Source organism: Mustela nivalis, assembly GCF_964662115.1.
Source record: "Mustela nivalis genome assembly, chromosome: 11".
NCBI lineage: Eukaryota > Metazoa > Chordata > Mammalia > Carnivora > Mustelidae > Mustela > Mustela nivalis.
Window position 1 is genome coordinate 66,621,567 of NC_139030.1, and position 21,214 is coordinate 66,642,780.

Sequence of the window (21,214 nt, forward strand, 5' to 3'; positions counted from 1 at the left end):
TTCATAATAGCCCTACAGTAGAAACAACTCAATGTGCATAAGGCAATGAAGAGATAAACAAAATGTGGTCTAGCCCACAATGGAATATTATTCAGCCATAAAGAAGAGTGAAGGACTTCTCTATGCTACAACATGGATTAACCTTAAAAACATTATGCCATGTGAAAGAAGCCATCCACCAAAGGCCACATATTGTGTGATTCCATTTATATAGATTGTGCAGAATAAGAAATTGACAGAGACAGAATGTAGATTAGCAGTTGCCAGGAGATGGAGAGAGGGAGGGAATTTGGACTAACGGTTAATAGGTACAGGATTTCTTTTGGGGGTGATGGAAATGTTCTGAAATTTGATGGTGATGGTTACATAACACAGTGACTATACTAAAAACCACTGAAGTGGTACTGGTTTTAAGTGATTGATTTTATTTATTTATATAAATTGTGTCTTAAAAATGCTTTAAAAATAAAAATGAACTACAAATTTTAAGAAATAATTCTTTAGGTGGTACGTGGGTGGCTCAGTAAAGTAAGCATCTGCCTTTGGCTCAGGTCATGATGCAGGGTCCTGGGATCAAGCCCCATGTTGGGATCCCTGCTCAGCAGGGAGCCTGCTTCTCCCTCTGCCTCTGCCCTTCCCCCCACCCATGCTCTCACTCTCTCTCTCTCAAATAAATAAATAAAATCTTTAAAAACAAAAAAGAGAATAGTTCTTCAGCATTGAAGTGACTGTGTAAAGTCTTCTTAAACTCATTGTTTATTTTGTCTCTAATACAGCTGAATACTCTTATCTCTGTATTATAAACTTGAGATTTTATGTGTCTATGAATATTTGAGTTTGAGACTGTGTCTCCTGGGAGGTAAAATAAAGATCAAAAGAAAGAAAAGAAACACAGTGTTGTTAAGAATATTTGCCCAAACTTTTTTCTTTTCTTTCTTTCTTTCTTTTTTTTTTTTCTGAGACAGAGAGCACATGTGCACCCTCCTGTGAGCAGGATGGGGTGCAGGGGTTAGTCTCCAAGGGGCAGAGTGAAAGGGAGAGAGAGACTCTCATGCAGGCTTCATGCCCAGCGTGGAGCCGGACACAGGGCTTGATCTTACAATCCTGTGATCATGACCTGAACCAAAATTAAGAGTCAGACACTTTACCGAGTGAGCTCCCAAGGTGCTCCTATTTGAGCAAACTTTTAATTGGTAAAACTGTTTGTTCTTTTGGATCCTAGATTATGTCTAAAACACTGAACAAAAAATAAAATAAAAAAATAGTGACTTTGTATTATGTGAATTATATCGCAATTTTTTAAAAACTGCAGGAACTCTCTAAGGAGTTCTCTGGCTAACGTACAATATAGATTTCCAAGATGTAGATACAGAATTTTTTGTTTTCCATCTTATTTAACAGTGGAAAACTTTTTTTTCATAGGGTAGCTCTATGGGAACTGCTAAGGGAAATATTGCTCTAGTGAATCCACTCCAAATAAATATTAATGTGAAAGCATCCAGTACTTGGAGTTGATGGTTTAGTTTAAATGATTCATCCTTGTTGATTCTAGGTCACTGCCATTTCTCCATTTCATTTTGGCTCTGTTGATAGTAGTCCCCCTCATATGTTAAGCTTTGTTGCCCTGCATTTAATTGCTCCCGGTGTAAGAAATGTGACTTTAGAAACCTCTCTTAAAAATAAAGTAATATCCTGAGAAGTGAGCACAAAGTAACGAAGATGAATTTAATTTACTGGGACATGTGGAGCTTAAACTACGCACAGCGTTTTTAATCCAGCTAAGGCTATAATGCACAAAGCATGACATTTTAAGTCTATTAAGTCATTCCAACAAGATTAGTTTTCAGGTTAAGCATAGTACTCTGGAGACTATTGTCACAATGTCATGGGGACATTTATACCAATGGATTTTATTGGTACTGATACACATTGGTGTCTTTACCACACTAGGTAGAACAGCTCAAGTAAAACCTTAAATGTTTCAAATCATACTTATAAAAAAAGTGATATTGACCAATGCTTCCTTCTTTCTAAATGACAAAATAAATACACCTGCTTTGATTAAGGAAATAGCATGAAATCACCACACGGGAAACTCAGATTGCATCCTTGATGTCAACAATAACTTTGTAGAATACAAAAAACACTGAGTTACAAAAATGAAAGGAGAAAAGTGGAGGCAAACAAACAGGAAGAGGGAAATCAAAAGAAGAATGATCAGGGAGGAGGAAAACGGGACGCTGTAGCACAAGAACAGAAACAAAGCACTCGGTGCCTCTGTCTCAGTGTGCCTCTAACCTGAGCACTCACTCTACTTATGTGACAAATTCAGATATTTGTGTCACTTCTAATTATCTTGTGCAATACTGATCATTTTGTTTTCTATTTGTGAGAAGCCGTAACTGATTTTCTTTTTTTGCATGTTTAGATTCTAAACATTGTATGCCAGAAAATAAGTTCATTTTGTTTTGTTTTGTTTGGTTTTGGTTTTGGTTTTTGGTTTTTTGATTTTGGTTTTTGGTGGTAGGCAGAGAAAGCGAAGCCTGATATCATATGAGCCAGATGTACTCATTTGGATGGCGTACAAGAAAACCTGTGAAGATTAACAATAAATCTTTCTCTGTGCTCACAAACTGATGAAAAATTGGCATAAAAGGTGCCACTACTAAGTCAGTTATGCATGTATACATTACTGGCTACTCTGAGTGAGTGACCAAGGTAATATTTGCTTTTTAGTAAAAAGAGGCTTAAGCAGAGCCAAGGGTACATTTCACATCCCAAAGCACGCCTCCCACTTGCCTCCTTATGTAAATTACTGAGAGAACTTAGCTGCTTCTGGGGGAACTTTCACCCTTCTAGGACATTCCCTGTATAAGCCTTATGATCTGGAAAAAAGGGCATTTCCCCTTGTCTGAGCTCCTGACACTATTACTGTCTAAGTGCACATTTAGAAGCTAATCTTATATAGTAAGTACATGCTTTAGCATGTTTTGAATTATGTTATCTTTGTTTTTACTGTTCGGCCTTTTACATCTGTATGTCCTGCTTTCTCAACTAAACTATAATTTCTCTGAGATCAGGGTACATATTTTATATGCCTTTCTACATGTCCATAGCATCCAAGAGTACTATAATAACTGTGCGCTAAAGTCCTTCAATTTAGAAGAGATCTTTCCTTCCAGAGAATGTATGGTATAATACTGGGGAAGTGTTGGATAGCTACCTTATTTACTTATCAAATATTCATATAATCCCTACCAGGTGCCAGCCACTAATATGTTAATGTATTTTTCAAATCTATTCACTCACAGAACTTCTGTAGATGAGTTCTATTACTATTCCTCCCATTTTGCAAGTGAAGAAACTGAGGTATAAGGAAGCATTATCACCAACAGACAATAGATAGCTGATGCAGAAATCAGACCCGGGCAGCCTGATTCTGGAATCTCTGCTCGCTTCTACTACTTAAGTTCTGCCACCTGTGGGGCCGTGCTGTGTCGACTCTAGGTTCTCTGTACCTCGGTTACTCGTGGTTCCTGCCAATTGCATATCATACATCCTCTAATCCACCATATTGATTGTGAGGTGTCTTGGACCAGTTTATTTCTTATGTGGTAGAGAATACATTTACAAAAGCATTCCAAATACTATGTTGCCACCTCTCTTATCATCTTCTAACTAGTAATTGTCACTGTTGCTTCGGCTGCTGCAGCTCCGCTATCAGAATGTAACTTACAACAATACTACCCTGTTCCTTCTTAATTATTGTTTAGTCGTTGAGAATAAACATTCCTATTCTCCTCTCTTTTCCTCTAATCTATTCTGGCTACGTGGACAGTGCTGTTGTCTTTTGATGGAAAAGAGAACACCAAGAACTTCTATCTTGGCATCAGTCTAAGTCACCACAAAAACAGACCTGCACCCAACTCTCCCTGGCACTGAGTTGTGGCTAAGATGGGAAATCATCATTATCATATCCTCAGTTTGCTCCCAGAAGCGACTCAACAGCTCCAGCCAAGCTGTCCTGAAACAGGAGTTCACCCTGAGAATCTGCATCTATTAAAAGCGGTCTTTTAAAGTCTCCTTTATGCTAATAAAATAAAGGTCCATTGTAGAGCCGTCTGCACTTGAAATCGAGAGCTGGTATTCTATGTGAATGCTGCCATCGCATTCTTCTCGGCCTGTCCACTAGCCACAGGATGCCTTTCTCTACCTCTGGGTGTCAGAGCATCTGGATAATGCAAGCAGATTTGATGTGTGCTGGGGAAGAAGGGGGCCAGGGGATGGGCGAGCCTTTGTGAAGAAAACCTTTTAGTATGCACCCCCCCCCCCCATCGAGACGGGGGAAGAGAGAAGTGATCAAAGGCTCACAAGAGGCCAAGTCTTCTCGAAGAAGACACATAAAGGACAAAGATTGTTATACTGAAATATCTAAGGAGCTCTCAATGCAGCATGGAGAAACAGAACTCTAGTACAATGCCTCATTTATGCAGGCCAGCCTACTTTGTCTAAAGGTGATAAACATGCATTTAGGCCTAACCAGTCATTCAGGCCATCATCCCGCAGATTTTCGTGGAAGAAGGTCAGAATGCCCATGAAGCGCTTGCCCAAGCAAGCCTGTTTTTGGTCGTCCTTCAAATGGACTTACCTGAAACAACGGCTGAAGGGGACATTTCTCTCGTGTTGCTTAAAACCACTAATGGCAACTTACATCCTTAAATTCAAATCTCTGTCTTCTATGTTATGTGCCCTGGGCGTGAGACTGACAACAGACACGGCAACACATGAAATTCACTCTGCAATTACAGAATATACCTTAGGGTTACCCTAGGGTATACTTGGTACTTGCCAGTGGGCCAGAAAACTCCCCACTGACTATGCTCTCAAGAAACTTCTTTACTATCTACACTATCTCGTCAAGACAAGAAGCCTAAGCAGGTAATCATAATACAAGGTCAAAACCAGTGGGTTATGCAAGGATCTGTTTCCAGGGTGTAGTGGACAAAATAGAGGAGTAGACCTCTTAATCAGGGTGGGCTTCATGGAGGAGTCAAAGCCTATGAATTTACTGTTAGTGGGTATATCCATATCACGGATTTCCTGCCTGGTGAAATTATGTTACAAATAGTCTGACATGTTTAATTAACATCTAGCCCTTAACATCTCATCTGCTTTTCTGATCCTGCCACAGACACAACTCTCCTGTCCCTAAAATGGATGGAACTATTGCCATCAAAGTTTCTGTTTTTAAAAAGTTAAAAATGGGTGAGTGTCATGAAATAATTTTCCAATTAGCAATATTCAGACAAGCCCTTGTCCTCTGTTCTCAATAATACTTTTGCCAGGTAATCTTGCTTTATTTTTCATTTGACTGCTTCTTTATTTGTTTGTTTTTTAAGATTTATTTATTTATTTGAGAGGGAGAGAGAGCATGTGAGTGTGGGCAGGGGGAGAGGGTGACAGAAAGACTCTCCAGCAGACTCCCCACTGAGTGCTGAACAGACCGGGCTGGAGGGTGCAGGGGGCAGGTCTTAATCTCATGACCATGAGATCATGACCTGAGCAAAAACCAAGATTAGGACCCTTATCCAACTGCACCACCCAGGCACCCCTTGCCTTACTTTTGTTTTTTTATGCATTTCTCCTCTTTATGACAACTTTTCTTCCCCCACCCCACTTTCTGTCATCCCCTGACCTTCTACTCTGCTGCAAACACACAACAACACACACTTGTGGTCACATTATACCTGGCTAGCTATACCTAGGACATGTTCTACTCATCTCTTAAACAGTTGTTAAACATAGAAAGATAACATAGGAATAGTGGAGAGTCAAATGAATTATGTTAACTTCAGAAAAAAAAAGTTCTGGAGATAATATGATAGCTGCATTAAATTCTGATTTCCAAATATTTCTGTCTGTTGTGTTTACAAAAAAACAACACACATACACACACACACACACACACACACACACACACACACACAAAACCAAGCTATGGTTTCCATTGTGATCCCCTGTGAAACAAAGAGGCCAACCCCAGACAGATACCAGGGGAAAACTGGGTCAGTACAGGATAAATAACAGGTGTAGTGCATAATCCAGAAAGTCAATGGCTAGTGCAGCTCTAAGTCTTTTATGTACTGAAAGATATTTAATCCTCACAATCGCCTTATGAGATAAATACTTTCATTATCATCCTCATTTCACAGGTGATAAAATAGAGGCCCAATGTTAAGATAAGGAAACGTTAGCTAGGGATTGGCAGAATGAGGATTTTAAGTCAGATGGGTTGGCTCTGGAATCCAAGCCCCGGAGTGCCCATCATGTGCTCCATGCAGCACACTGTCAAGGTCACTAACGGGGCTCTCTATGAAGCTTCTCTGAAGTGGAATGGAGCTCTGGTCCAGGCAGGGAGCGTCCATCAAAAGGCAAGGCAAGGACTTGCGTTCCATTCTAGGGCATCTCAGAGAGACTCCTACCAAGGGCTTCTCCTTGCTTGAGGCTGTTTTGATACTTTATTTTGCTCTACTATTTACAAGAGTACTGCTAGGCTTCACCACATGTTGCACTGAGAAAACAACTATGTAATTGGGGGAGGGGAAGGCTGTGGAAAAGGCATACACCAAGGAACACTGAATCTCTAGGCAGGGAGGGGTTTGCTGTAATTGAGGACTTAACACTAGAGATCTTTGATCACTTACACTTTTACCTAAAGCTCTGATCTATTTTCTTAAAAATCTGCTTAGAGTTCAGTGAGCCAAAGTAATAATGTTTTGGTATTATCACCCCACCTTATGGTGTTCATACAATTTGAAGGAATTTTTGTCGCTGTCTTCTTCAAAGTTAGGGAGAATTATTTGTCAAGAGATTTATTCTATTTTTGGATATGTCAAAAAACTAGAAAGCTTGTCCTGATACTGAATAAACTCTACTGTAGCATTTTTTTTTTAATTTTATTTATTTATTTGAAAGACGGAGATCACAAGTAGGCAGAGAGGCAGGCAGAGAGAGAGAGAGAGGGAAGCAGGCTTCCTGCGGAGCAGGGAGCCCGATGCGGGGCTCGATCCCAGGACCCTGAGATCATGACCCGAGCCAAAGGCAGCAGCCCAAACCACTGAGCCACCCAGGCGCCCCACTACTGTAGCATTTTGAATAGCAGTAGATATGTTATAAAGACTGCAATTGTTAGCTTCATTATTATAAATTGTGGATAGCTTTTACTAGATGCATCGTGGAGACATTCTTACGTATCGAAAAATTTTTAACAATTGTGTGCTTCTTGGTGTCTTGGTTGTTGACACACCCTTTTACCAGCCAACTTTTGTACCATAAGGAAGATTATCTGAACAACACATAGAAAAAATTGTTTGCTTCTAGGTGACAGCTGCTGCAGTAAAGTACCTTCTAATTACCCAATATCAAAACCTACTCACTCATAAACTGTCGCTATCACCAGCAGTACAAAATATGTTTCTTGAGCATAATTTGACAATATGCCAGTCAGTAATGTTCACGTAACATGGCCTTCGTTTGACCACAGCATCCCCTCCTCAATCTGGAGCAGATGGAGTAGAAATTGCATCTATAATGGCCACTGGGATCCTGGACCAGGAACCAGAGCTACAGAGGGCATCAGACCTCCCAGGTCAGCTAAGAGGAGAAGAGAGGGGAGAGGAGAGGGGAGGGGAGGGGAGGGGAGGAAAAGAGAGGGGAGGGAAGGGGGGAGGGGGGAGGGAAGGGGGGAGGGGAGGAGAGGAGAGGAGAGAAGAGGGCATTGAGCAAAGGAATTTGACATCTTTCACAAAAGAGAAACTACACAGAGGGGGAGAAAAACTGATTGTTGACTGAGATACCAAGGCAGCGTTACCGCTCGATGATCCAACGGAAATAACCCAGGAGTCTGAATTATTTATCACCAGCCCCTTTCTGCCCCTGCATGCCCCCGCTGGCTTTGTTATGCAATGATAGTTATTATTAGGTTGGTTGCTAGAGCATCAGGCAAACAAGCTGCTAGTCTCAAAACTAGTCTGGAAAATATTAATTTCAGTTTGGGGACTGACTTTAAATGGCTGTCAGGAATGCGTTTGAAGTGGAACGAAAGGATGAATTGACTAGAGCGTCAATTTTCACAGTTTCCTATAGGATAAGGAAAACAAAAGAAAACATTGTTTTCTAGACAGCATTATTTCATTGTAATTATAATGAGCAATTCTGATCATTTATTCTCATGCTGCCGGGGACCATCTCTTGTCACAGTATATTTTGCATAATAAGTAGGGGGCAAAAAACTAATCTTACATTAATAAACTGTGCAAAAGGATACTTTTTTGAGAGGAAAGGGGTATTCATGTTTAGAGTGGGCATTTCAAATAGATATTTAACACTTACATCTAGCCCCTTTTCCTCATGAAAAAAAATCACTGAATGCCTTATATTTTTCCCTTACTGTCCAAATCTAATTGCAAAGACATCCACGTGATATAGACATAAGGAGGTATTGATCCATTATAACAAGGGGCATTTGGGAAAGCCTACACCACGGCAATGAAGTTGAAATGTTGCTGTACCAGAAATGTCTCAATTCAGTTTTCACTATTTGTGGTCTTTCATTAAGAATTTCAGCATTTATTGTTACTGATAATAACAACAGCAACAAATGTCATTTATTGGGCACTTATTCTGGGTCAGACACCATGCTAAGCTCTTTTCATACCTTTAATATGCACAATAGTCTGCAAGATGGGTATTGCTAACCCCATTTAAGAGTTGAGGAGGGGTACCCCAGTGGCTCAGTCGGTTAAGCATCCGACTTCAGCTTAGGTCTTGATCTTGGGGTCCTGGGATCAAGCCCTGTGTCAGGCTCCCTGCTCAACGAGGAGCCTGCTTTTCCCTCTGACCCTCACCACCCACCTCGACCCCCCCCCACCCCACAGTTCATGCTCTCTCTTTCTCTCTCTCAAATAAATAAATAAAATATTAAAAAAATAAAAGAGTTGAGGAAAATGAAGCTCAGAGAGGTTAAATAGCCAGCATAAAGCATTGAGCAAGTTACCTTTGGGGCTAGAATCCCCATGCTTACCTTGATGTTTCTGTAGCCTGTGCCCATGGTACTACATCCCACTGTCTTTTGTGTTAAGACAGCCTGTCCATGATACTCCTTCTGTGTCAACAGAAATGTTCTAAGCTTGAACATTTCAATGTCATTCATTAGTCACATGTGCCTGTTAAGTACTCGAAACGTGGATAGTGTGACTATGGAAATGAATTTTTAATTTTATTGAATTTAAATTAATTTAAACTTAAATAGCCACATGGGGCTATTCTCTACTGTATTAGACAATGTTACTCTAAAATAAACTAGGACTGGGCGCCTGGGTGGCTCAGTGGTTTAAGCTGCTGCCTTCGGCTCAGGTCATGATCTCAGGGTCCTGGGATCGAGTCCCGCATCAGGCTCTCTGCTCAGCAGGGAGCCTGCTTCCCTCTCTCTCTCTCTGCCTGCTTCTCTATCTACTTGTGATTTCTCTCTGTCAAATAAATAAATAAAATCTTTAAAACAAACAAACAAACAAACTAGGACTGCAAGACAGGGCATACCTAGCCTAGGATAGTTAGCAAGGATGACATGCCAACAGAACAGTTTTTGATTGGAATCATCCTACTCTCATTCTTCTCCAAAGAAATTCACTTGTTGGCTGTGGGCACCCTGAGGAGCCCTGCTGCCCCTGGATGGAGGGAGCAGGAGGGTGCCCAGCGCTCCACTTCTGCCTCTCCCATGGCTGCAAGTAAACCTGGTTCCTGTCCCGTAGTGGTCATGCCCACAGTCCGTCCCTATCATCCATTCTCTCCTTCAGTCCACCACACAGCCTCAACATGAAATGTCTTGCTGACCCACACCTTTCCCTGCTAGAAAACTGGTTTCTTCTCTGAAGCATTATGAAATGTTATGTGCTAACACTGGTATGCACGGAGCTCTCAGCCTGAGGAATTTCACAGTGAGGAGTTTGGAACCACCGTTTCTCAATGTCTACTCTTGAGCCAAGTATCCATCTCATCCCATCATCACCACAACACTATGAGGTGAATATTAATCTATCCCCCAGTTTACCAGTGAGCAACATGTCTGGTTCACCTTGAGGTCCTAACTTCTTCCCACCTCCGTACCCTGCCATTAGCTATCAGATTTGTCATTGCCTCTTACCTCTGCTGCATATTCATTTTGGTTTGGGGACAAGCACCTCACACTTAACGAGAGCAATTAAGACACATGTCGATACCAGAGAGGCCCAGAAAAGGCCCCTGTAGAATCCTAATCTTCTCCAGATCGATGTAGGGAAGAACAAGGGAAGTGTGAAGTTAAAACCAACTGAACTTATTTGGATTAAAAATGAAATCTGATGACTGCTGAAGATTAACTGCTGAGACCGCATCTATGACAATAAAATTAGATTAATGGAAAGATGAGATTGGATTAACCACTTAAGATCATCCATCAAGATTTCACTGTATGAAACTCGATTCTATTAGGTAAGGAAAAAATAGCAACCAGTATAAAATTATGCTTCTTTTTTTTTTTTTAAGATTTTATTTATTTATTTGACAGAGAGAGATGTCACAAGTAGGTGGAGAGGCAGACAGAGAGAGAGAGAAGGAAGCAGGCTTTCCATGGAGCAGAGAGCCCGATGCAGGGCTCGATCCCAGGACCTTGGGATCATGACATGAGCTGAAGGCAGAGGCTTTAACCCACTGAGCCACCCAGGTGCCCCTAAAGTTATGCTTCTGATACACACCCTTGCAGTGGAACACTTGGTGGACACTCTGGGTTGAAACCCAATGTCTCAGCAGTGCCCTCTCAGAAGACCCGCAATGGCAAAGAAGACAACTAAGACAACATTGCCTCCACCCACCGCAGCTCTCAAATTCAACTATCCGAAGCTGTTAATCAGGAGCTACTTGTATTTGCGTTTGGATTGACTCTAAGATTCCCAAACTCTTTCACAGAGGAGGATATTATCAAGAACATGCATCTCAATCTTCAGTATTTCTATTTCTTTATAAGAAAGCAGCAGTTAACCTACAGAATGGTATTTAGTGTGAAGCACGCGCACGCATGTGTGTGTGTATGTGTACACTTTTTATTCTGGTTTAGCCTAACTCTCACCATCCTACCTCTTGCCAATTGACATGTTTGCAATCATAGACAGGATTTATATTTTTAAAAATTAGAAGACGGATAGTAGGAGATATCCTGCTTTAATCATAGTTGGTCGGTTTTTCCGACGAACTTTCTTAGCGTGGGTATGAAATTATATTAACTATTCTCTGAATCTCTTCAGTTACAATTCCAAACTGTAGGACCCTTCTCCTTGATCCTAATTTCCTGAATGGTGATAGAAGCGTTACTGCCATATTTTTTTTTTGTGCCGTGACAGTGATTTCCCTACGCATCACCTAATCTCATTTCCCCCAAACTCGGTATCAAACTACATGGCTTCAGCTAGTTATTGCTCTGCACCCTTCTTCCAAATGTAAATGCTCTGTCTCTAGAGCCCTCGAAGTCTATCTAGGGACCCATTGCAAATGAAGATAAATTGACACTGTGCCTGGGGAGCTCCGGTCAGAAATGCAATTTTCAGGAAGATGGTGACTAGCCTCCAAACGTATTCATTGTCAATGAAACATGACAGGTGTCACCAGGAACAGAGATCCCACGCAAAGGGAAATTAGAGCCTCTCATGTCCCCACTCATCTGTGGTTTCCTAATTGCAGTTGTTGGCATTAATTGATGCCAGTGCCATTTTTGATCACGCAGGGCTGTCTTGAGTGCCTTCCATTTCCAAAGGGCTTGACATTCTGAGAGCCACCGCATGTTTGGATCAAATTTGCTTTCCACATGCCATGTTCAAGAATCTTCTTCTCAAAGGCCATTAGTGAAAATGACCTGGCAAATTCATCGCCCCTTGAAATTGCTCATGCCGCTGAGGAAGCCATTCATGGCCTATCTCTCTTAAAGCTGTAAGAGTTGCAGGAAGTGTAATAATTCATCAGCGTGGCTGTGGGGTTATATAATCAGATGTATATTTCTGATAGTTATCTTCTCTCCCAAAGGATATTGTATGTTTTCCTTTAGGTGTGCTCCAGAGGGTAACTGCACTTAATAAATGTTTTTATCGGTTTGAATGAGACAAAAGTAATTCTGAGAAGCAAACAAGACTTCTTCTTTAAGGGCAGAATGATTGGATGATTTTGGACGCAGCATAAACATTTGTCCTAAGAAAAAGAAAGGAAGCTGCTATGGCTTTCTCTACTGATCACAGATGTAATAAAGCAAGGGAATTTATCTTCAAGAGACATTTTGCTTTTCAGGAAACACATAAATGAAAATCTCATGAAATAAGCTGCTCCATTAGCTGTGAGTGACCTCCTGTTGGGTTTGTTGAAGACACACACAATTCACAGGACTGGGGCAGTGATTTGCCTCCTTTGTCTGTGCCAAGAACTTAAGGATTAATATTATTTCAGTATTGAAGGCTTCAAAAAACCAGGTCTAGGTTACAATGATATGCTGTCCCAGGCCATTGGCTCTGCATTTCCAATCTGTTATGTTTGCCATTTAAGATAATAAAGGATAATAGATAAACCCATCAATAACAATGAGATCAATTACCAATGTCTTTTTTATTATCATCAATATATGATTACCAGCATCATTATATAATGTAATACATATCCTTTATATATTTCATTTAGTTTAATGAGAAGTATTTATTTCCCCTTGTCATATATGTTGTACAAATATGTAACATATCTTCTGGCACTTGGAATTAACTTGCTTGAGATTTAGTTGTATCAATAACCAAGTTAAGAGAACTTCTCTTAATACTTCTTCATGTCAGAATAAGTATTTTAGTAAATCGGCTCCTAGAGGACAAAGTGTGCATCTCAAGAATCTCTTTGACGAATAAAGCTTACAAATGCCTTTTGAATGACTACTAAGCGATTTAAGGAAAATGGTTCCATCCTTGGCCACCCAGATGCATTTATGCAATTCTGCAGAATCTCAGAGACAGTTCTTTTTTGGCTCTCTCCTTCTCCCTGCAGGTGGCTGTGCTCAGAGTGGCCTCTACCTTCCCCTCCTCAGGGAGCTGCCAGAGAGGCTCTCCATTCAGAGGTTTCCAGGAGACACTTGATCGTGCAAGTAGAAAATACACTTCAAGAGAATTTTCTAGTAACTCTTTACTATGGAAATACGAACCCCCCAAAATCTTTTGGAAGTTTAGAATAGAGATAATGGGAAAACTTAAGATTTTTATAAATTGTATAAATCAATTTTATAAATATAAATGCAAGTATATTATATATAAATATATATTATAGGTATATTATAAATATTTGTATATTTATAATATACATCCATATATAATATAAATATCATATAAAAATCATATAAAAATCATACAAATATGAATATAATTATAAATACATACATTAAATATAAATATAAATATAAAATTTTATAAATCAATAAATTGTTTCCATTTCCCCCCTCTGCCTTAAAGTAGCTAAGGGCTACTGTCACCAGGCAAAAACAAAGTCTAACAAAATATTTGAGGTCTATATTCCCTTCAGAACGGACCAGGAAGACAAAAATCCTTTAGGGACTAAATGGCATCCAAGGAACAACCTCATTACTCAACCCTGTGGAGACAAATGAGCTTTCTGATAAGGCAGCGAGTGCACATCTGGGCTCACCAGCTGTACACTCCAAACTCTTTTTGAATATAAGGAGCTCACATGACCTACATATCCTTATTTATTTATCCTTATGTATGGGACATGTCCTTTTGTAACATTATGTTTGGTCGTTTTTAAAATACATACATACAAAAATGAATTGTAAAAAGGTGAAGTAAAATATAAGTACATACAGAAGCCCTATCACTTTGTGGTACCACTAGATCGATCACCTTGTGCACACTTTGGGGTATTGTGTAGGCCACCCATTTTGGAATACTGATTCCTAAATCTTTTCATGCAGAATGAAGCCAACTTTAACCTTGAATGTTGCATGTTGTACTTTCACCTTTTTAGTCTGAAGGCAATGTTTGAGGTACAATGATTGCTGGCAGTGGTGCCCTGATTTTTCATTTCTTCCAAACAGTTTGGTAACACAAACCTAACCATACATCTTTCACTCTCTCCTCGTGATAGTAATGGATGGTGTAATTTACATAAGAAACATGGCAGTTTTCTCTCATGCATGATGACATAAAATCAAATGCTTCTGAGGAGAATGCAAGGACTCTGACCATTGCAGTCTGGAAGGAATTTTAGGTGGACTATAATGAGGGCTCACAGTGTTTTATTTTTCATCCTGTAATATAACAAACCTTTGATGTCTCCATGAAAATATGGGGGAAGCAGAGCCCAAAGCAGCCAGTGTAAGGTATGAGGGCATTCAGATCAGTAAATGGAGACCTCAGTGGACTTCACCAAACCTAAATAAGGGTGAGCAAAAAAACAGTGTGGGACATACTTAAAATTGTAGCTGGCCAAGTTCTAGAACAGAAAAAAAACTAAGTGACTGTGGGCATTGGCTTAGAAGAGACACAGAGGAACTTTCTCGGGTGATGGAAATGTTCAATTTCTTGATTAGGTGGATAGTTACATGGATCTATACATTTGCCAACATTTATTGAACCATACACTTAAAATATGTGCACTTCATTGTATGTAAATTATGCTTCAATACAAAGCTTAGCCAAAACAAGTAAATAAATAAAGTGGGCAAGTAAAGATTGAAAAAATACGAGACAAAGGAATTAAGTGAAAGTGGGTGGATCCAGATGATATTTCTAAGATGATGCTAACCCTCCCTAAGAGGGGTGAAACAAGTGATGGGGATTAAGGAGGGCACTAGCCATGTTGAGCACGGGGTGATGTATGGAACCATTGAGTGACTATATTGTATGCCCCAAACTAATCTTACACTGTACATTAACTAACTGGAATTTAAATTAAAATTTTAAAAAATTAATAAATAAAGAGATCATGTTACGACAACAGGAAAACTGACGTTGGGATAGCTTTGTTCTTTTCATTATTTTGTGAGATGTGCATTTAAGAGACAAAGTAGACTTAGTGATAAGGCACTCAAGTGAAGAAGATCCTATATATATATTTTAAGTTTACTTGAAAAATCATTTCTAACCTGCTTCTCTGTCTACTTATGAACTCTATCTGCCAAATAAATACATAAAATCTAAAAAAAAAAAAATCATTTCTAAATTCTCCCAGCTTGGATGTTATATGGATAATTCTTTACTGATAAAAGTAGATGAAGTTGATTATTTCCAGTAATCAACATGCCCATGTGTCAACATGCCAAATCCTGTGCTAAGTGCTTTAAGTACATCACCTCACTTAATCTTTTTCTTCACTCTATGAGGGAAAGACCATTGTTATCTCCCTTTTGCTGATGAGGAAACTAAAACTTAGAATGGTGACTTGACCAAGTTCCCAACTAAATGAAAGACCATGATCTTGAGACATAAAAATTCATGCTCTTCAACACTATACTTTGAGCTTTTGACTAAAGGAGGGTAGAGGAAACTCAGTGCCTGCTTTCATGGAGTTAACAAACATAACTAGAACCAAACAAAATACATTTCTCCTGTCGCCAATTCCATAATGTCCAACCCATTACCATGTTTTGGGTGACCAATCTTCCCTTATTGGACAGCTAGGTAACCCAGCCTTTGTTCTCTTTAAAATACCGTCTGTAAGACATGTCAGCTGATATCCCTGAACGGCTCACCTACTGAACACTCTACCCACCTAAACCATCCTATTCCCAACAAATGAACTGAATATTTACTCAAAGTCCCTTGGGTTTATTAGAGTTGCTTTCATTACTGTAATTATGAGAGTTATTAAATAGGAAGAAAACTAATAAAGCATGAGTGCAAAACAAAACAGTTTTTTTCAGCTGAAAACTGAACTGCTTTGTAGAGTCACTAAGATACTGTATTGATATACAACCTATGAATCCATTAAGAAAACAGAAAATTAATAAGAATTGGTGACTTGATCAGGCATTTAACACATGAGGATACTAATATGAAAAGGCACTCAACCTTCTTAATTACTAGGGAAATATGAATTCAAACCAAAATGCCATGTGATTACATGTACACCTGAATGGCTAAAATAGAAATGACTGACAATGCCTTTTGTTAATGATGGTGGATGAAGAGTAGCTGAAACTCTCACACACTGTGAGAGTATAAATTAACACAATTGCTTTGGTAAACTGACAGCATCTCTAATGATGAAAATTATATATGCTCTGATCCAGCAATTCAACTTCTAGGTACCTGTCCATGACAAAACACAGTCTTTTTGTTCACCGAAAGACAAGTATTGAAGTGTATATAGTAGCACTATATAACAGCAAAAAATGAAAAGTGATCCAAACTTATATGACTAATAGAATGGAGTTGTGGTTTAATGGTATAAAAAATACTTCAGAGAAATAAAAATGAGCAAATTACACTTAAATCTAACAACCTGGATAAATCTCACAAATAAAAAATTCAGCAAAAGAAGCAAGATACAAAAAAAAATGTTCTATATGATTCTACTTGAGTCATATAGGACAGAAAAATAATTATCTATATAGAAATCAAAATAAAGCTAATTTTGAGGAAGAATGGTAGGAAAGTGACTGGAAGGGAGTGAAGGGTGTATTGGGGGAAATACAACATAAGTGATGTTGTATTTCTTGATCTAGGTAGCAGTAAAAAGATGTTTTGGCTTGGGGAAAATTTATCAAAAAACGTATACTCGCATTTACATTTTCTTCATTCATTCAATTGTTAAAAACTTAAAAAGAATTAGTTTCCATTAAGGTAAGTGCAAAAAAACAAAACAAACAAACAAAAAAATCCCAATCAATAAAAGACCAGGAAGAAAATATAAATATTTGCATGCAACATTCAGATTGCTGAGCAATTGTTTTTATTTTGTCATTCCACTTTAAGGCACTAAAACTGGCAAGAGTGGATTATGAATAAGATTTGTGCAAAAAAAAAAAAAAAAAGTATTGAAAAGACAGGAAATACCAGGATTGGACAAGGGTGTGGAGAAAATGGAAACTTCCTGTACAGAAACAGTACAGAGGCTCCTCAAAAAACTAAAAATCAAAATATAATATGATTCCAGAATTCTACTACTGGGTATTTAGCCAAAGAAAGCGAAACACTAATTCAAAAAGATACATGCATCCCTATGTTTATTGCAGCATTATTTAAAATAGCCCAAATATGGAAGCAACCCAAATGTGCATTGATAGGTGAATGAATAAAGGAAAGAGGTGTGTGTGTGCGTGTGTTTACTGAAATATTACTCAGCCACAAAAAAGAATGAATTCTTGACAATTGTGACTATATGGATGGACCTAGACGGTATTACGTTGAGTGAAATAAGTCAGAGAAAGGCAAATGACATAAGATTTCACTTACATGTAGAATCTTAAAAAAAAAAAAGAAAAAGAAGAAGAAGGATAAACAAAAAGATAAAACAGACTCATAAATATTGAGAACTGGTAGTTGCCAGATGGAGGAGAGGTGGGAATTGGGTGAAATAGGTGAAGGGGAATAAGAAGTACAAATCCACAGTTAAAAATTAGCAAGTTACAGAGATGAAAAGTACAGTGGAGAGTTCATAGTCAATAATTTTGTAATAACATTGTGTGGTGACGCATGGTAACTAACTTATCATGGTGACACTGAGTAATGTATAGAATTGTCAGATCAGGATGTCGTACACCTGAAACTAATACAATATTGTATGTCAATATACTTCAATTAAAAAAAGCTGTCTCAGGCAGAATGACCACAGAAATTACACCATACTGGGACCAGAAGTATCTCAGTAATGACAACCAGGTATGACTTAGCACATGGAGACTGGAATTAATTATATTTTATTAATATACATTTAATTTTATATAATATAATAAAGAAATTTAAGAAAGACATTGAACCAGAGCATAACCAAAGAAAAGATTATGGGCCTACCTCAGAAGATTGTCAAGTGCAAATGAACATATATATTTCACACTAATATAAAATAATTAAATAATTTCATTACATATGCTTACACATACACACACACATATACACACAAACCAACTGCTGGACCCAAAAGCAGGGTGTTAGCAAACAGAAATTCTATTTTCTAGGCTTCAGAAATCCTGACGTTCTAGTTCCCTTCCCAACTGACCATTAAACATCTCCATTAGATTCCATTCTTTTTTCCTGATGAAGGGGAGTAGACCTTGGCCGCTCACCTGGAAAATCACCAGGTGTCACCAGAACCTCAGAACCTTGGCTCCTTCCTTTCCATCCAGGTTTATTGACATCCCGTAACTTTCATGTTTCTTAAAATGAAAAGCTGTCCCTTGGAAATTTACTCAGAAAGAAGTTTATAATATCCTCAGAATTTTTTGGTAAGCATAAATTCTCAATGACATAGTTTGTAGTAAAAAGTGCCAAACAACTAATGCGCAAAAATAAAAATAAGGATAATTTTGTGTCACTCAAATTATGTTTTACCTGCAATATAGTTGAGTAAATGTGTCTTTTTAAATTGGAAAAGAAAAACATTCTTAAATAGAATCGGTTTCCCTTCCTGCCACTCTATCTACTCCAATCCTATGTTCCACAGAAAGCTAAGAATTTCTATGAATTGGTTCTCCTGCCCATTTCTTCTCCCCTCCCCCCTGCTCTTACCCTCTCCTGCTACCCTCTCCTACGTGACTCTGCAAACATGTGGCAGAGACCCCTTTCCTCATTTTCCCCAAAACACTTTAAAAAATCTGTTGTTTATAAACAACAGAGTGTTTATAGTCACTCCTGATGCAGAGTGCTTCTCCGTAGCAAGTCTCCTAAGGTCTCTGATTCCCCAACAATGGGATCCCTCGTCCATCTGCCCAGACTGACCTCCCGTTTGTACTTCCAGGATGGCTCCCAAACCATTCATTGCCCACAGAAAAATAGTTCTGCTTTCTCTTCCACCTCTTTCCCCCAACTCATTCCAGCCAGAGTCTCTTATTTAAGTAACTGAATTCACCTTTTAACGTGTTCTTAAATTGGCCATTTATTTCCTGGAGGGAAATTCTGCGGACAGTTCTTAAAGTTACACTTTTAATCGAATGAAAAATATATGGGCACCATTATTTCTGTAATTATCTGACAGGCCTGCTTTATTGCGGGTCTTCTTGGGGCGTCGGTCCCAGTGATTTTCAGGATTCATTTCTTCCCTCCAGCTGTTCAGAGGCAGTCAGCTCTGTGCGGACCTGCCTCCTCTCCCTCCTCCCTCCTGCCTCCCTCTCCCTGTCAAGGAAAGGCCTGACATTTTGTTCATTAGCCTAGCTGTTTAGTCGCTGGGTAAAAAACTGGCTCTGAAAGTAGGATTTGCATATCTCCCAGACAAAGGTTAAAAGTGCTCTCTTATGTGGGGTTCTCTGTCTGTGCGCCCGCCTTTACCACCCTGGCGAGGGCCTGCATGGGGAAGGCAGGAGAGATAAATGTGCCCCTTTCAAATTCCAAACCCTGATAGAATGGATACCAGTGTCTGATGGCAGCCCTGTATCAGAATAGTAAACGATCTAAATTCTAGAAATCTAGATATGAAAATGGACTTTGCCAAACGGGAAAGTATATTTAATTCGGGCATTCGGATTCAGATGACTCAAAAGAGCATTTCAGATAATAACAGTCTTGAGCATTATCAGTTCATCTGGAGACAGAGTGATTTGGGGAAAGCACATTAATGGAATGTCTATGGAAATCCTGTAGGGCCAGCTGGTCCCAGGAGACATTCAAGCCTTTCAATTATTTCCTCTGGGGCTAAGGCCAGATCACCACTATGAATCCTCCTTTGAGCAGTGAGTGTTTGCCTCACGCTGGTAGCTCCCTGCCATTTGGTCCTTCGTGGGGATTCCGAAAGCATCTTCTCCCAGCCTTGCTGTCAGTCCCAGTCAGAGTTTGGCGGTCCTGCAATTATGTGCCGTTATCTGAACCTCATCTTGTCCCATCTTCTGAACGGACTTCCAAGCCCCATCCTGAAAGGTGTGTGTGATGGCAATGCCCGGTTGGTGCCCTCCCACGTCCTTTAAAATCAAGGTCTGAAGCAGGGAGGGATGGCATCGTTGCTCAGAAAAATACCGTCACGGATAACCAATTACAGTGTTAAAAGCTAAATCTTGTAAGCTTCCCCTCCTGCCCCACAGGGATACAGAGAAAGAGTCTGGTGTGTGGAAACAAAGCAATCACTTAAAATGTAACAAGGCATATTCTCAAACTAAAGCCCTGACTCACCCTGCACATGCAATATTGATATTTCAGATTATATATAATTGAACTGAGGTTGCAGTTTATTTTCCAAATGCAAACATGTGTTTAATTAGAGCAAAATGTGCATCTCTATAACACTGAATTTTAAGTACCAGGTTCTAAAGTTTATTGATTGATGATTATTGTGGGGAAACATGAGCTCTTATGCATAAATCTTTTGACAGGAGCTGTCTGTCAAAAATAATGATCCTTTTAAAACTCATGAATAAATAATGATGCAGGTCCACTTTACATAAAAATACATACTCATTTACACTCTGTCCACTGAAATGAAATATGGTTATTTAAAATAATGACTCTGTGATGGGTGAGTAATGAAACATTATTAATTTAATACACATGGTATTTTATCCTCACTCTCAAATTTCATGCATCTATTTTCAATATTAACACATTAGGCTATTTTTTTTTAAGACCTCTAACAAAACGTCTGGTCCAGAAAATCCTTTTATGGATGAGATTGTGAATTTTAATTCTGCCACACTGGGGTCTCATTTTGGTCACAAGCCGGAAAGTAATAACCAGGCTGTCACTGTGGGGATGTTTTATTGTCTGGTCTGACTTGGAGCATCCAGGAGAAGCCACCTCCTTGTCCTCCCCTAGGAAAATGCGTGAATAGTCGAGAAGGAGAGCCAGGATGCCATTTGCCTTTCTTCATCCTTTCCCATCTGGAGTTCAGTTCTGTTAATATGTCTTTTCTCTGGTCTTTTTTTTTTTTTTTCTTTATCCCACCCTGATTTTCCATCTGTTTGCAAGAGTTAGAGTTGGGGGACGGTCCTAATATTTGGCACTTC